Genomic DNA, 17,107 nt, shown 5'->3' on the forward strand with positions numbered 1-17,107 from the left:
TTAACGTCGGCGCGGCACAGAGCCCAAGCCGTGCCGACGTTTATCTACAGGGGCCGGTCGGGAAGCGGTTAAAGCACAATTTCTAAAAGGGGAATTCATCTCTGTGGACCCGGCACTCTTAAAGGGGCCACAGCAGACGTCACGGCCTAAAGGAGTTTTCCCAGAAAGAAAAGAAAAGACTACAGGACCTTTCCTATATAGACTCTCTGCTTCAATTATACCTATAGGGAAACTGCTGGTGTTTCCGTAGGTATAACTGACATGCTGCAATTTCCCAAAGTGCAACGGTTTTGGAAGTTGCACCATTTTTTCTGCAATGAGTGGATGGGATTCGCTGGGAGTCCCATCCACTTTGCAGGGACTGTAAAACGCCGCAGCCATAATTATTAGCCTACAATAATTAGTCAAGAATACAGCACATACCTAAATCCCACTGAAGAGAAATGGCATGTCAATAGCCTCAGACTCTCTTGGTTTTGAAAACTGCCACCACATAGCCATTTTTAACATTAGTGTGAATAGCCTAAGGAATAAACAAATATCACATTATTGAGTGTATTATGTTACAATTACTGCATTACCTTTAATCCTGCTAATGTGGTAGTTTTTACGCTTGTGTAATTTTTATTCTGGCATTTTGTGGTTTCAGGTTGTTATTAATTGCCAAACTTTCTAAAAGAAAACCACAGAAATCCCTTCTAGAAGAATTAATGAGTGCAGCATCAAAGTGTTCTTGCTCTGCATTAGTTCCAAATCTAACACATCAGCAATGAAACCATCAACCCCCATCTCTAACAATGAACTGCAATACAGCGCTCCATGAGACAAGATTAATGAGAGTGGGTTTGTATGCATTCTAGTCCCATGGTTCATTGATTTTTAAATCTATGTCTGTGTGTCCCTCCTCACTCAGACAGCCTTTCAGCCAGGGCTCCAGCAGGCTCTACTGAGCGTCAAATGTGAAATTCTAAGAGTACAAACAGAGAAATGCTTGTCATATAATCCCTCCTGACTATTTAGGTCAGAAGTGTGAAGCAGAAATGCTCAGGCTTGAGTAACTGTTAAAGTGGACGGCTGACTGTTTAATACTCGCGTACAGTAATTAAAGAAGCAGAATGTTAGGAAAATATTATTTAATGTATTTAGTAAATAAATATTACCACTCAGCAATATACAGTAGAAAATAAAAGAGCATGCGTACAGTTTATTGCCTGCTCAATGTCACTTCACATATTAAATTACAGGTCACTTAAAGAGAACTTTTCACCGACTCCACTGATTTGGGTTCTCCGCTCCATTGATTCCACTGCAGTTATTATTTTTCTCTTTGCCCCCCCCCCATTCCCGGGCACCAAGTGCAGGTAGTTTTAATGTGCTATTTAAGCTCTATAATATTCAGAGCTCCAATTGGAAACAGCCAGAGTCAGAGCTCAGAATCTCACCGCATTGCTCTTGCCTAACACCACCCTCCTGACAATATGGGCATAGTGAGGGCTAGATCAAAAAGTTCAACTGTGCCAGTATAGAGGACACTAGAGCACAGCCTATACATTGATGTAAGGAACTGGAATTGTTGGAGGTGGTGAAAGGTCTTCTTTTACCCCTCCCCACCGATGGCATTGTTCAATTTTCGATTTTGACTTACTGTCTTCCAAACCCCATACCTTTATTATTTTTCCATTCGTAGAGCCATATGTGGTCTTAATGTTTGCAGGACAAACTGTTTTCCATAATGGTACCATTTACTATTCTATACAATGTACTGGAAAGCTGGAAAACAATTCAGAATGGGGTAGATTTGGAGAAAATGTGTATTTCTTACGGGCTTTGTTTTTACGGCGTTCAATCTACAGCCAAAATCATATGTCACTTGTATTCTATGAATCAATATGAATCCAAGGATACCAAATTTATAGTTTTATTTACATTTACATTGTATTTACCCCTTAACAACAATCCAAAATTTAGAAAAAAAAGTTTTTCTTCAACTTCCTGCAATCGTTGATTTACTATATGTAATAGGACATGTTTTTCCACAAAATCAGTCTTATTGATATCATAACGTCTTCCTGATCAGTCTGTATATATTTCTTGCTGTCCAACTAGGTGCCCTGAACCATCTGGATGTCACTGAACTATAGGTGTTATCAGTGACTGATATACAATGGGGCTCCCCATCAACATGTCAACTATTTCTTCTTTTGTAACTACAGCTAAGTATTTTCTCTTCTCAATTATTAAAGACTTATTATTCTATTATATTCTAGTGTGATTATTGTCATTCTTTGACAATCTTTGAGTTAACCTGTAACCTGTTGTAAAAAAAAAAAATAATAATCTTTTTCTTACACTAGTCTGGATGAGGAAAAATGAAATGTATATAATCTCCACTTTAGATCCTTTTTCTCTCCTGTGTCTATCATCATTTCAATACAAGAGAAAACACTTCATCTTAGTCTTTATGGTTCTATCCATAGGATCTGCCATAAATATCTGATAGATGTGTATCCCAACTCTAAAACTCACAACCTATCTCAAGATCGGGGCACTGTCTGGTGTCAAATTAATGTGGATTTGCAATTCAGATTTCAAAACTAAGAATGTGGTCACACAGTACAATGGAGTAAATAAGCGTAGGTTGTCAATTCAAGAAAAAAGCAAAAGGTAGATATTAACTTCACAAAAAAATATTCTTCCCAGAATGCTTCGTTACCCATTCAACGCTAAATATACTGAGAGATTTCAGCACTGAAGATATGAGAATGCAGCTCTGGAATAGAATACAAGCTGTAAATCATGATTAGTGCAACATAAGGAAAGAACCTGAATTAGCAATTGTAAAATAACTCCAGGTTAACATAAATTTCTAATAATTCAGCGAAATGTTTCTAAACAAATTATAAGAGAAAGATATTTAAGTTTGGCTCAATATCACATCAATACTGAAAATGTTTACGATAAGTTGCTGACTTTAGAGGGGCTGTCTAGATAAACGCTTTCCTGCAAATAACATTCTGCCTATCTTGTAACACTGCATTATGCATCCTTCTCCAGAGAAGGCTATCTGTACAGAACAAAAGTCTGATAAATGCTATTACTTACTCTTTTTCTGATGACGTTTTCTATCTGCAATGCAGTGGTCTGTTCAGCTGACCATATATATTACAATTTGACTACTTATCAACCTATGTGTTTGCAGTTAGCAATAAATAAAACTATCAAGAATTTTTATAATATACTACAGATATATGTCAACTATTCCGTATCTATTAAATAAGGTACCTGCAAAAGATGAAGTAGGGATGTTCAATATGCTTTTACATAAGAGTGTGCTATTCTGATCTTCAATCAGGTCATTGCCATTGTTATTTGGTTTCCATAAGGCCACTTTCAGGCAACCGTGATATATTTTGTGAAGAGAACAAGACCAGAATCTGTCAGAACAATGTAGCTAATCTTTCCCCCAAAAAAACGGAATATAGGGGCTAGTTCACATGTGTTAGAGTGGTCGAGGGATTTGGTCAGGAAAAAAATCTGCTTCAGGAATTAGGAAGCTTCTTTTTTTTTTTGAGCGTTTTTTGTTTCAGGTTTTTTCCTCCAGCACAGTGAATGAACCTTGAAAAAAACGACAGGTGTTTTTTCTTTTTTGCTAAAAAAAACACGCCAAAAAATGCTAGCGGTTTTTCCGCATCCCATTGACTTGTATTGATTTCCTGAGGCAGAATCCGCTTGAAGAAAGGTCATGTCGCTTCTTTTTTCCGCAAGCGGAAAAAAGAACTCTAGCGGTCTACATAGACCTCTATTGTGAGGGAGCAGATTTTGAGGCGGATTCCGCGTCAAAATCCACCCCCTCTTGCCCCGTGTGAACGAGCCCTAACCCTTCAGCACAGTGGCATATAGTGGAGACTGAAACTGGCCATTTCAGCTGTCTATACATGCAGCTGAATTTACACAATGAAGTTGTTTTTATCTGCATAGAATTTTTTCAGTAAATGGAAAAGCTCCTATGTATGTAGTATTGTCATCAAAAGCGATGAATCAATGGAGATTTTTACTTGCACTTTAGTTAACAGCAGAAATATTTTACCTGTCTAAGATTAACTAATAATAATACAAGTACATCATCATCATCATCATCTGGATCAAGTACATGAATTTAAACTCCCCAGACAACCACTTCAATTTATTAAATGACATACCGGTAATATATTTTACACCATTGTACAGTGATTATTAGCATTCTGGCGCTAGGTTCACACTAGCACCCGGAGTCCGTTCTGCGCTTTCCATCTTCTGCATGCAGAAGACGGAAAGCTGTCAGAGTGGGTCCGGCTGTGAGCAACGGTGAGCGTTTTATGCTCTCTGCCGCGAAACCGTTTTTTTTTAAACCGGACACAGAGTACTGCATGTCCGACTTTGTGTCCAATTTTAAAAAAAAGGTTTTGCGACAGAGAGCGTAAAACGCTCACCGGCGCTCACGGCCGGACATCTTTCAAACCCGTTCAAATGAATGGGCATGAAAGAGTCCTGCAGGTTTCCGTCTCCTGCTCAGTTTTGTGCAGGAAACGGAAACCTGCAGAACGGAGAACGGGCGCAGATGTGAACGAGCCCTTATCTGCTAAAAAAATATGAAATATAGATGTAGCATTTGTTAACATGGCTTTTAACACATTTCTGGTGCAAGAACACTAGGAGTTGACCGTCAATTCAGCCAACACCTTCCAACACAGTGGTTACTATAGATTCTGGAGCTTTGGCGCTAAGTTGTTTTTTATTACTATCCCTTTATTGTGACACCACCTGTCATAGCACAGGAACTGGTCATAGCGGGGCCACAGAGGCTAATAGAAGTAATGGCTGGTCCTCTATGACATTATGGTCCTCACACTGTTGCCAGTGTTTTATTCATATTTTAGATCGTAGAAAGGGGGCCAGTAAAGGATAGAGAGGGGGTAAGGAAGGGGAGGGGAAAAGCGCTGCATGGCAGATTTGTTAGGACTGACTTCAGAGGTGGATCACACTCATGTTAACATTTGTACATCTCTAGTCTTGATCCTCATAAATAGTGAAATAATTACACTTCCATGAATACAATTTACAACACAATATTTTTTTTTCTTTTCCGCTTTCTTCTCTGGAAAATTTGTCTTTACTTTGATGTGTAACTAGATACAAACGTCAGGTTAAATAATGTTTTAGTGTTGATCTATTGGAGCATTACACTGAAGAGCATGTTTTTGTGAGGATGTCACTGGAATGACTCATATTTTACAGCATTAGCCTCAATTGTCGTGACCATAGCTTAAGGCATCAAGTTTGAGGTAAATATTACAGTGCATGAGATTTATTAGGATTTCATTCAACCCTACGCAAGTATAACACCTATAAGATCTTTAGGTAATAATTTTCCTCAACCAAGCATTATAATTTACACGCTGCTTTATTTAGTAATCGTACAGTATATACGCCGAAACCTTTAATTTGCAGCTAAATTGAATGTTTAGGAACATAAAAGTAAAACCTGGAATTGTTAAATGAAATACAATAACTATATATTTGTTTAACTTCCCTTTGACATAAACAGTTAGTTGGAAATGTATCTACCAATCTGTCTCTGTGACTAGTCTTCATGAGCTTATGAGTTTCATGATTTGTTCACAACCATTTTTAGCTGAAGCAGCCCCCTCATCCTCCCAATTGCTAGAAATCTCCCACTCCAGGAAGACCCACGCGTTCTCCATTAGGTTTGAAACAGGTGGGAAAGGTTGTTACTCAGAGAGACTCCAAACTTTTCTGGTCAATCGAGTGTTGAAATAACTAGAACCATATGATCAAACACTGTTGTACAAACATATCATGATCTGATATGCTAAAAGTGTCTTAAAGAAATCAGATGTTTCAATCTAACTCCTATATAACTCAAAAAGTTGGCATTCTGAAGAGTTTTTGGCAAGGTTATTGTAAACTACTCTTATGGGAATTCATGCAAAGTAATGACAAATATTTGTAATGTGCCTTTCTCATGGAGACTCTAAGCACAGGAAGCATAGGGGAGTAAGGGAGTTAGAGATTGCCATATAGGCATTCATCCCCAACATCCACAAGGGTCAGTTGTTTGAACGTGAGACTATTTACATATCAATATATTTTTGGCATGTGGAGGAAACCAGAGTACCCGGAGGAAACCCACAAAAACACAGGGAGAACATACACACTCAATGCTGATGTTGCTAATGGTAAAATCTAGCTCAATAATAAATTATCTTTTTCTATAACACCAACATATTCCACAGTCCCTTGCAACTGGACTAATATTGCTGTAGAGCAGTGTTTCTCAGCCTGTGGTACATGTACCCCCAGGAGGTATGCCATACAGGGGGAAAACCTATGGCTGAAAACTAAGGCTCTAAACTTGGTAGATTTAGTGAGTTCTCAGGTTCCAAGGCCTGCCCAAACCACCCAGCACCTTCAAATAATGCTATGATGATTAAAAGTCTGGTTTGTAAAGGTAAAAAGTGATGTCCTAATACAACAATGGGAGTTATGCAGAGATTACCACTACGGTCTGTGACTGGCTGCAATTCTCAACTGACACAAATGGGACTTCACTGCTGACGTGTAAGTTATTTATTATTCCCCCTTTTGCTGCACATAGGGAGTTTTTGGACCACTGCTATAAATAACAGTAAGAATAGTTCTAGCATATTGGCTAGAGATGCTTTCCTGGAAAAGCTTCTCCTGCACTTTGACCAGACTATGTGAGGTTAGAAAATTATACTCTAATGTATAGTAACAGCAAATCAGACTGTGAGCTTGGTATGCTTGACCTCGAGAGACCACTCAAGATTATGTGCACTTACCGTATACACTCGAGTATAAGCCGAATTTTTTAGCCCAGTTTTTGTGCTGAAAAAGCCTCCCTCGGCTTCTACTCGAGTCAGCAAAAAAAAAAAAATTTTTTTTTTTTTTTTTTTTAAGGAGGGTGAGGGGGGTCTATGACCAGCCACAATATCAATGTATAGAATCTCCCATAAAATAGTGCAGAAAAAAAAATCAAAAAAATAAAAGTTCTAAATCACTCCTTTCCCTAGAATACATACAAAAGTAGAAAATTAGTGTGAAACACAAACACATTAGGTATCCCTGTGTCTGAAAGTGCCCGGTCTATTGAATGTAGGGGATCTGCAGTGCTCCTGTTCTGTCGGGATGGGGATAATAGGAGCACTACAGATACCCTATATTCAGCCAGGCTAAATTCCAAGTGGGGGAAGAAAAAAAACAGTCCTCAAGCTCCGGGAAGGGGCAGACAGACAACCAAAACACCCCCTCCCCTTCCCCAGCATCTACTGCACCCAAAAACTCCGACCATTTTCATTTTTGAAATTTTCCAGTAGCTGCTGCATTTTCCCCCCTTGGCTTATACTCGAGTCAATAAGTTTTCCCAGTTTTTTGTGGTAAAATTAGGGGGGTCGGCTTATATTCGGGTCGGCTTATACTCGAGTATATACGGTACTTATTCCTTGCTTACTAGCAACAATGTGCAGTAAAATGGAGTACATTTACAAGTACATGAACTTCAAGTCTACCCTTTCCACAACTATCTAAAATAAACTGCACATTTTATCTGTAACCACTGCTCAGATGTCAATATGTGATGCAAATTTGTATTACAATGTATTTACTTAATATCTCTCTATGTAATGATCCACTCATTAGTCTGTATTTTGTATAGTAATGCCGAGACAGATTCCTGGAAACAAGAATCACTTTTCATGCTCCTGTTACTCGGAAAACATCAATATCTAGTGAAAATGCGACCTTTATGAGTTAATGGATTGTCAAGTGTGCAAACCCATAATGTCCCTGTTATGATTATTACCGATGAATGCTACCTATAGAATGACAACATAAAATGTAACAAATCTGAGAAGACGCCCTCATGGGAATTGTTTAATCACTGATGACTGATGTGTTGTGTGTACATAAGATGAATAATCAAGGACAAGCAACAGCTGCAAAGTGAAGAGTAAGCAATAAGCGATTGTCAAAAGATCCATTACACTTAGAAAGCTACGGCAGCAACAGCTGGAAGATGCCACAATGGGAATTCGAGTTGTTTCATCAGTTTTAACACCTTGCATTACAGAGAAATGAATAATAATAAGGGTTTTGGATTTCTGCAAGAGAATACTTCTGAACATCTGTATGATTGTATGAAGCAGAATACAACGGATAAGACAATTGTACTTATGTGAGGTCTACACAGAGAGGAACTAGAGAAACACCCCTTCAGAAACGCCTGCGGTTTTCTTCTTAAATCTCATTACCGTCCACTTGGAAAATAAGGGCTAACATCCATATAAAACTTCCAGGTGCCACGTCTTTTGTATGGGTGGATGGATTAAAAAAAAAGTGTCAAATTGATCCGAATCACAGCTGCAAATAATGTTCTCAGTGACAGGTCCTCTTTATTACATCTGTGCAGTACCTCAGGCTGTTCTGAAGGGGTATTTCAGAATTACCATTCTGTGTAGACCTCACAGAAATAATAATGCCAATTATATTCTGCTTGATGCGATCATACACATATTAAAAAGTATTTTCTTGCAGGTCCTCTTTGAAGGAGCTGTCCCATTATAAACACAGGGAATATCCAAACACTGGGTCTTCCTGCATCATCCCTGTGAATAAAGCACCAGTGTGCTTACATGGCTAGAACTCCATGGGTCTGCCAAAGCTGCCAGAGACTGCAGTCTCAGGTGCCTGATAGCTGAGAATTGAGCACCAGTCACACAAGCACACTGGTGCTTCATTCACATGGAGGATGAAGGGAAATAGTCCCCAATGTGGGACTATTAAGGATTATGTTATCTTAGTCCCCATTTTCCTGATCCTTGGAAGTTGGGGGGGTGGGGGGGCAGACCCCAGCCACGTGACACATTATACCCTATCCTGTGGACAAATGTCTGTAATAAGATAACTTCTTTAGTTATTAACGTATTACATTTCCAGGCAAGGGTTTGGTGAGATAAACTGAAGTTATTTGTGGGATTGCTCTCTAAAACATACTAATAGGTCAAATGGATAGGTGAATGTAAGAGCCTGAGCCAGGGCTCAGGGCACCAACCACCAAGTTGTTCAGATTGTCAAGACTTACATTTCATTTTTACAATGTGCTTCACAATTTCTGTAAGGATAGGTTCACATCTAGCCACAAAAACCGCAGAAAGGTCCTGCATAAGGGACTTTTCTGTCCACTGGTATCAATATAAAGGCTCAAATGAAGTGTTGAGATATATGAGTATAGGTCTTGATAAAGTCCTAAATGTTTCGGTAGTTATATTCTTCTTCGGTGGGAAGACCAGGCAGAAATAGTGAAATACAAGGAGGATGCATGTGCCATAGCTGGAAACAGGGAGCGAGATAAAGGTGACTCTGCCCTGCAGTAGTGTACGCAGGTGCCACGGGTATTGTAGTGTAATGTAGGAGCATGTGAGCAGAGCAGCACTCCAGTGGCAGCATGTGCTCTCATGCTTGATATGACAAGCCCTTCTGACGCTACCCAAGCCTACCTATTGGAGTGCGGAACAATATGGTTTCAGTATAAAAACAGCGGAAACCTGACGGACACCCATTTGTACCTTTGTCTATTATTCCATGGTGACAAAGCTGCAATACTCGTTTTAAAGAGCACCTTTCATGTACTCATAAATGTGCAATTTTATATACTGCTAGAAAGACAACAGTGCGCTGATTTTCCCGGTATGTGCCACAATGGTGGAGATATCAGTGTCATTAGTTTCGGCACTGATATATCCCCCCTGTCAGAAGGGCATTCCTCATAGCTTAGTGTCATCACTGTGAGGAACGCCTCACCAACAGTACTTGTCCATAGACATTTCGCTGGGCGGTAAGGAAAGCACCCTATGACAGTACAAGGCTATCTTAAAGTACAGTTAGGGGGGAGGGGGGATTCCTCACAACAATGACGCTGAGCTATGAGGAACGCCCTTCTGGCAGTGGGGAGATATCAATGCCGAAACTAACGACGCTGATACCTCCACCAACGGGGCACATACTGGAATCAGCTTTCTAGCAGTATATAAAACCGCACATCTATGAGGACATGAAAGGTTCTCTTTAAGTGAGTGAAACAAGAATTTATTATAGGCTATTTCTCATTACTGGCTGCACATCAAAGTCTTGTGGCTAGTAATGTGTAATAGTTTATTTAATTACTTAATTAATTACTACTTAACTTATTTACATGTGAAAGCATAAGTGGCCCTACAACAGAGGGAGGTTATACTTTGGCTGCAGTAACGATGTGGCAGTAACCTCATGCTGTTTCCATTACGAATGACTACATATGCTTGTTCACATGTGGACGTACTGCCAACAAATGATCATTTTTTTAGGTCAACATAGAAAAGGAGGTCATCAACAAATGAGAAAATTATCGCTGATCTTTCACTCACTGCACACGCTTATACTAAACAATAATGGGCATATATTACCCTTTCCTCACCAGAGATACACTAAAGACACTTACTGTCTCTCTGATTCATTCTCGCCTTGACTACTGTAACTCCTTACTAATCGGTCTTCCCCTTACTAAACTCTCCCCTCTACAATCTATTCTGAATGCAGCGGCCAGGCTCATCTATCAGGCTAGACGCTACAGTGATGCCTCTGGTCTGTGCCAGTCGCTACATTAGCTGCCTAATTCAATATAGAATAAAATATAAAGTTATCACCCTCATCCACAAGGCTCTCCATAATGCCGCACCTCCATACATTTCCTCCCTCATCTCTGTCTACCGCCCAACCCGTGCTCTCCGCTCACTCAATGACCTAACACTTACATCCTCTATTATCAGAACCTCCCATGCTCGTATACAAGACTTCTCCCGAGCTGCACCACTTCTCTGGAATGCTCTACCCCGGACAATCAGATTAACTCCCAATTTCTACAGTTTCAAACGCAAACTAAAGACGCATCTTTTCAGACAAGCCTATCACAATGTCTAACGTAAACCCTTACCCCTCCTCTGTCCCCGCTCCCACATTACCCCACATGATATGATATCATCTCAGGATAACTTTATAGGTCCAAGCTCCATCCACATGTTACAGGACACGACTGGTGACGGCTCATAAAGTTTTATGTTTGTGTAATGACAGTCACCTCTATTACAGAAGTGTCTGACCCTTTATAAGTAATGCCGCCCCTGCTACCTCTTGTGTCACCCCCTCTACCTCATAGATTGTAAGCTCTTGCGAGCAGGGCCCACAGTCCCATTGTGTGAAATGATTCTCTTTGTAATGTATCTGTCTGTATTTTAACCCTACAAATTGTACAGCGCTGCGGAATATGTTGGCGCTATATAAATAAAATGTATTATTATTATTATTATTAATTATTGAGAAGTCCTTCTCTCTGCATATTTTATACACACTTGCTTGACAATTTTTAAAGGGATTCTGTCATTAAAATCACATTTTTTCTCGATCACACGTGGAAATAACCTTAAGAAAGGCTATTCTTCTCCTATATTTAGATGTCTTCTCCGTGCCGCCATTTGGTAGAAATCCCGGTTTTTGTCTGTATGCAAATGAGTTCTCTCGCAGCACTGAGGACGATCCCCAGCACTCAAATAGCACTGGGGGCGTCCCCAATGCTGCGAAAGAACTCTCCAGCGTCGCCTCCATCTTCTTCAGGAATAGCTGCTCCTTGCACCTTCTTCCGTCCTAGGTTTATATCTTCTAGGCATGCGCAGTCGGCTCTGCCATTGGGCCTCGAGCAGAGCCAAGTGCACATGCCCGGCAGCCACAAGAAAATGGCCGATTACACTTTCTTACATTTTCTTGTGGCAGCTCATGCCTATTAGATTTGACACCGAGGACTGAAGAAGACGCAGGGAGAGGCCATTCCTGAAGAAGATGGAGGCACTGGAGATTTCTCTTGCAGCATTAGGGACGCCCCCAGTGCTGTTTGAGCGCTGGGAACCGCCTCCAGTGCTGCGAGAGAACTCATTTGCATACAATAAAAAAAAGGGATTTTTATCAAACAGTGGTGCGGAGAAGACATCTAAAGGTAGGAGAAAAATAGCCTTTCTTAAGGCTATTCCTACGTGTGATCGAGAAAAAACATGATTTTAATGTTAAAATCCCTTTAAAACTCCCATGAGTGAAAGGAGAAACACAATTCCATTTCCCTGCCATAACTTCCGAGGATGGATAACTCCATCTCTGGCAGTTTAACCCTCTATACACCATGACCAATAGCGACCGTTGCATGTAAAGTGGCTATAAAGAGGGAAGAGATTCCTGCAGTGTCACCTTCTGCATTGCCATGTACTGAAGCCTAGCCTGAGAATGAGCCTAACAGACTAAATGTTAGTGTTACACTGACATATACTGTAGAATACCCTGCAATACAGAGATATTTCACAGTATTATACAAGTGACCAAGGGGCCAGCTTGGTTGGCCAGGTTCAAGTCCCATAGTGGTACTAAATAAAAATGTAAAAAAGTTGTTAAAAAACATTAACATAGCACATATTTTCTCTAACACAACTTTATTATGTTAAAAGTAAAATAATAAACAACCCAACACATAAGTGGTATTGCTGAATCTGAAACAGCCAAACCTACAAAGCTAATATGTTACGGTGTTCAATTCAGTGAACACCATAAGAAAAAAATCTATACTTTTCTTAATCTTGCCTCCAAAAAATGGCATAAAAAGTTTTTTAAAAAAACCCAAAAGAGTACAAATGAAAACAACAGCTCATTCAGCAAAAAATATACTCCTACATTGCTTCATTTAGTGAAATATTAAAAAGTTATGGCTTAGAATATGGTGATACAAAAGCAAATTATTTATTTTTTTTGTGCAAAAGTTGTAAAAAGTAAAAATAACTTAATAAATTAAGCATCGCTGTAATTGTAGACCCACAGACTAAAGTCAGATTCGCTATGTCTTTGTTATTGCCCCAGCCAACAAAAATAATCATATAATGCATTATATGTACTCAGAAATGGTTCCATTTGAAAATAAATCCTGTCTCGACAAAATCAAGACATCATATGGGTATGTCATAAGAAAGAAATGAAAAAAAAAGTAAAAAGTATGCCTCATGCTGGAGGCCAAAGTAGGCTGTGTCATTAAGGGGTTAAGTGCTGTAGCTAAATGAGCATGGAAACACTGCATTTACAGAATCAACCTCAACCGTTCATACCAGAAAACCTAGTAGTGTAAAGCAGAAAACAGTGTTGCGCTGACTTCAGGCCTGATGCTAAGAATTAGTACATGTTAGAGACCAAGCTGTGCATTTCTACTATAACAGCAAAATACCTGGGCATCTCCAACTGGTCACCCCATGAACCCCATGTTTGCAACTGTTGTCTCTGTCCTTGCACTGCTAACTCTGCGCCTGCATGTCAGCTACAGGCAAACAAAAGAAACAAGGCTGAAAAGAAGAGCATAAAACAGAAGAGAAAGCAAAAAAGGAACTGAGAAAAATACAATATAGAAGAGAAATCACACTATATGTCATATGCCACATTAACAGATGTTTTTATTGCAAAATTACTCACGTAGAATAATAACAAGTGCAACAAAGCAAAACAAGACGTCATATAAAAAATGTATGCCCTGTGTGTGGTGTGATACAACAATGTTACATTGTAGACTATGCTGGGGGCACTAACACCACTATGTTCTAATTTTATTTGAGAACTTTGCTTATGTTTATTACTGTCAGTGTTGTGATTTTTGTGGTACTAATATTTTATTCTGTTCATCAAGAGTAATTATTTTTACTTACAGTAGACATGCCATATATATATATATATAGTTATGCAGTTATGCATTGATTTATACGCCACTCGCTGTGATTTGTCTATACCCATTGTGGCATTATTCCACTATGTGGCTACTGCTGCCTATTTTATTTTTATTTTTTCTTCTAATGTAGATTGTGAGCCCCACATAGAGCTCACAATGTACATTTTTTCCCCTATCAGTATGTCTTTTTTGGGAATATGGGATGGAAATCCATGCAAACACAGAGAGAACATACAAACTCCTTATAGTTGTTTTTTTTTGCCCTTGGCGGGATTTGAGCACCAGGACTCCAGCGCTGTAGTGCTAACCACTGAGCCACCGTGCCCCCCTCCATTTTTAGACATAGCTTTAACTATGTATTGTAAATAAAGATTATCTGTCTTTTATCCTTTTTATGTGTTTATTACTTTATGTTGGCATTCTAGCTAATTTAGTACAAGACATTGTGTTTCCTCAAAGGTTCCAGAGCAGACATTTACAGATTATCCTGTGGATATACATACAACTCTATTCAGCTGAAAGGGGGCAAAAGAATATCTATAAATCTAATATGCCCAACAGTAAATTAGCCACAACACACTGCAACACAATACAATATACAGTGCCCGGTATTGTCTGCAGGAAAACTTCATGCAATACACAATTGTAAAATGTTAAAAACCCTAATCAAAATATGTTTCACCAAAAAAAATCCCCTATCTACACCAGTTTTCAGGTGTAGATATATGATAAAGTGGCACATCTTTGGTACAAAACCCTCTCTTGCGCCAATATTGCAACCAGATACATTAGCAATGTGAAATGAAAATATACCCCATAACAATCTGATCAGTTTAATAATCCAAGAAATAATACAGCACATAAAACATAACAGAACAAGGTCAATTCCGCAGATACTTAATGTAAAAGGCACAATTCAAATATTATTTGGTAGAAAACTACCAAATAAAACTTAAGGGGAATCTTTCATGTGAAAAATACCTTCCAAACCAATAATAGTGTCACGTATAGGTTTTTAATAGGAAAAGTAACAGAACTTTGTGCCCAGAGCTAGAAGCAAAGTAAGGGTGCATTCACGCTACGGAACACCAGTGTGTATCACAGCCGTACACGCCGGCGTTACAGCAGGGCTGCCGGACACTTCCCATTCATTTCTATGGGAGCCGGCATGCGAGCGCTCCCCATAGAAATGAATGGACTGCTTTTTTCCATTCATTTCTATGGGGAGCGCTCGCATGCCGGCTCCCATAGAAATGAATGGGAAGTGTCCGGCAGCCCTGCTGTAACGCCGGCGTGTACGGCTGTGATACACACTGGCGTTCCGTAGTGTGAATGCACCCTAAGAGATCACCATCTTTTTTGATGTATATTGAAGTCAGTCCGCACATACATTGGGGGGTGGGTCAGGTTTACCTGATTTGCCAAGAGACCGTTGCAAATGCTCAGCTCTTCTCTGTTATCAATGCCCAATAACTAATAAATAGATATATAGCTTTACCTTTATGTTTCTACCCCTATTAAAGGCCTTTACATTAGACTATTATTGGTTTAGGAGTTCTTTTAGATCTAGCAGACTTCTTTAAACGTTATGCAAAACATCACTGAAAATCAATATTCTCCCTTTCCCTATTATTCTGGATAAACTACTTTGATTCATAACATTTTGGTTTTGGAATTGAAAATGTTACGTGACAAATAATATGTGTCTGGGTTAGGAGATCTGGTCCTATAATGGGATAGCCATAATCTAACACTATTCTTCTGTAGGCAGGATATCATTGTCCATACTTGTGGTATGAGATACAACATACATTATAGTGTGTTTTAATCATGTTTTGTCACTGCACTGCTTATTCACAATACATGTCGCAGTGGCAACTACAGGTACTGCATGGGTGCCACATACTAGTATATAGGACACTACTACTTAAAGTAAACCAACCGCATTTCCTAATACAATGGCAAACTAGTTCACTACTCAGTAGTTCAAACTCAGTATTAAACCAGCCACGATGCATAGTTGGAGACATTATGCTAAGCACCACCATGCCTTTAGATAGCCTAAGGCCGGGTTCACACAGAGTATTTTGGTTCGTAATGTGGAACGTAGACGCCATGGGAGCTTTGGCGGGCCGTATACACTCCCATTGTTTTCAATGGGAGCCGGTACCATATACGCGGCGCTATTTTGCGGCCGTGATTTTGCGGCGGCCACAAAATAGCGCTGCGTATACGGTACCGGCTCCCATTGAAAACAATGGGAGCGTATACGGCCCGCAAAAGCTACCGCGGCGTCTACGTTCCACATTACGAGCCAAAATACTCTGTGTGAACCCGGCCTAACAGGGCCACCATTTTCTTGGAGGCTCTGGCATACTACACTTGGGTCTCATTAGCTTAATTATTTAAAAAAATCAGCCCTTATTACCACAAGAATGTAAATATGCAAATGCTATGGTGGTATGGTATATGCTTCTAGGGTCCCTAATAGAAGAACCTTTGCTTTATTTCTTTTGCTTTTAAGGTAGAATATTATTATTAGATCAGGGTATCAACTTCCATGAGCATGGCGAATCTATCCAAACAGCTTATTCTGGCTGTATATTCCATTCTTGATGAAAGAGTATTTGGAGATCATCTCAACAAATCCATGTTAGCGAGTGGCAAAAAATATTGTTTTGTCTGAGTTGTATGACAATTCTTATAATACATAGAAGTAGTGGTAATCTGCAGATATTTTCTTGACAATGTGATGCATACGATCAAAAGCCAATATTGCTGTTTTCTATATAAATATGTAAAATATAATCACAGTCTGGTAAAATAATTTATTTTTGTTTCTATCTGCCCCAAATGAATAGAGATTGCATCATATTGGGGGGAGGGCTGTTTTGCCCCATGTGATCATCCCTGGGATTTGGCTTTATACTACTCCTTCCATGTGTGATTGTTCTACTAAATGATAAGACAATTCCAGTCTGATTTTTTTGGACCCATGATTCTCTGCAGTTAGACTGTTTTATTAAAAGGTATGTTTCAATAATTTTAATATTTTGAGATATTGGTTAGTTGTTTATGTCATAATGAATAATTCCCTACTGTACAAAATTAAGTACCGGTATAGTGAGAGTCGGGCGGCGTTCCATGACTTGTACAAATTTACTTTCAGCCCTGTACTTTCATATAGCCATGAAATTCTCTGTGACCATTAATATATTTAGAATTTACAGCAAGGAGCACATTATTCCATATATA

At 39.3% G+C, this 17,107-nt stretch overlaps 1 protein-coding gene across 2 annotated transcripts in view; it reads right to left on the bottom strand.

Annotated features, from left to right (window-relative positions):
* ST6GAL2 (ST6 beta-galactoside alpha-2,6-sialyltransferase 2) overlaps positions 1-17,107 on the bottom strand; it is a 115,203-nt gene that overhangs the window by 78,656 nt on the left and 19,440 nt on the right. Inside the window, exon 2 of one of the 2 annotated variants that reach the window (XM_075265132.1) lies at positions 13,361-13,450. The exons of the other annotated variant lie outside the window; for it this stretch is intronic. The gene's annotated coding sequence lies outside the window, so the exon portion shown is untranslated. The remainder of the gene's footprint in view (positions 1-13,360; positions 13,451-17,107) is intronic. 2 annotated transcript variants of the gene reach the window in all.

Source organism: Leptodactylus fuscus, chromosome 2 (assembly GCF_031893055.1).
Source record: "Leptodactylus fuscus isolate aLepFus1 chromosome 2, aLepFus1.hap2, whole genome shotgun sequence".
NCBI classification, from domain to species: domain Eukaryota; kingdom Metazoa; phylum Chordata; class Amphibia; order Anura; family Leptodactylidae; genus Leptodactylus; species Leptodactylus fuscus.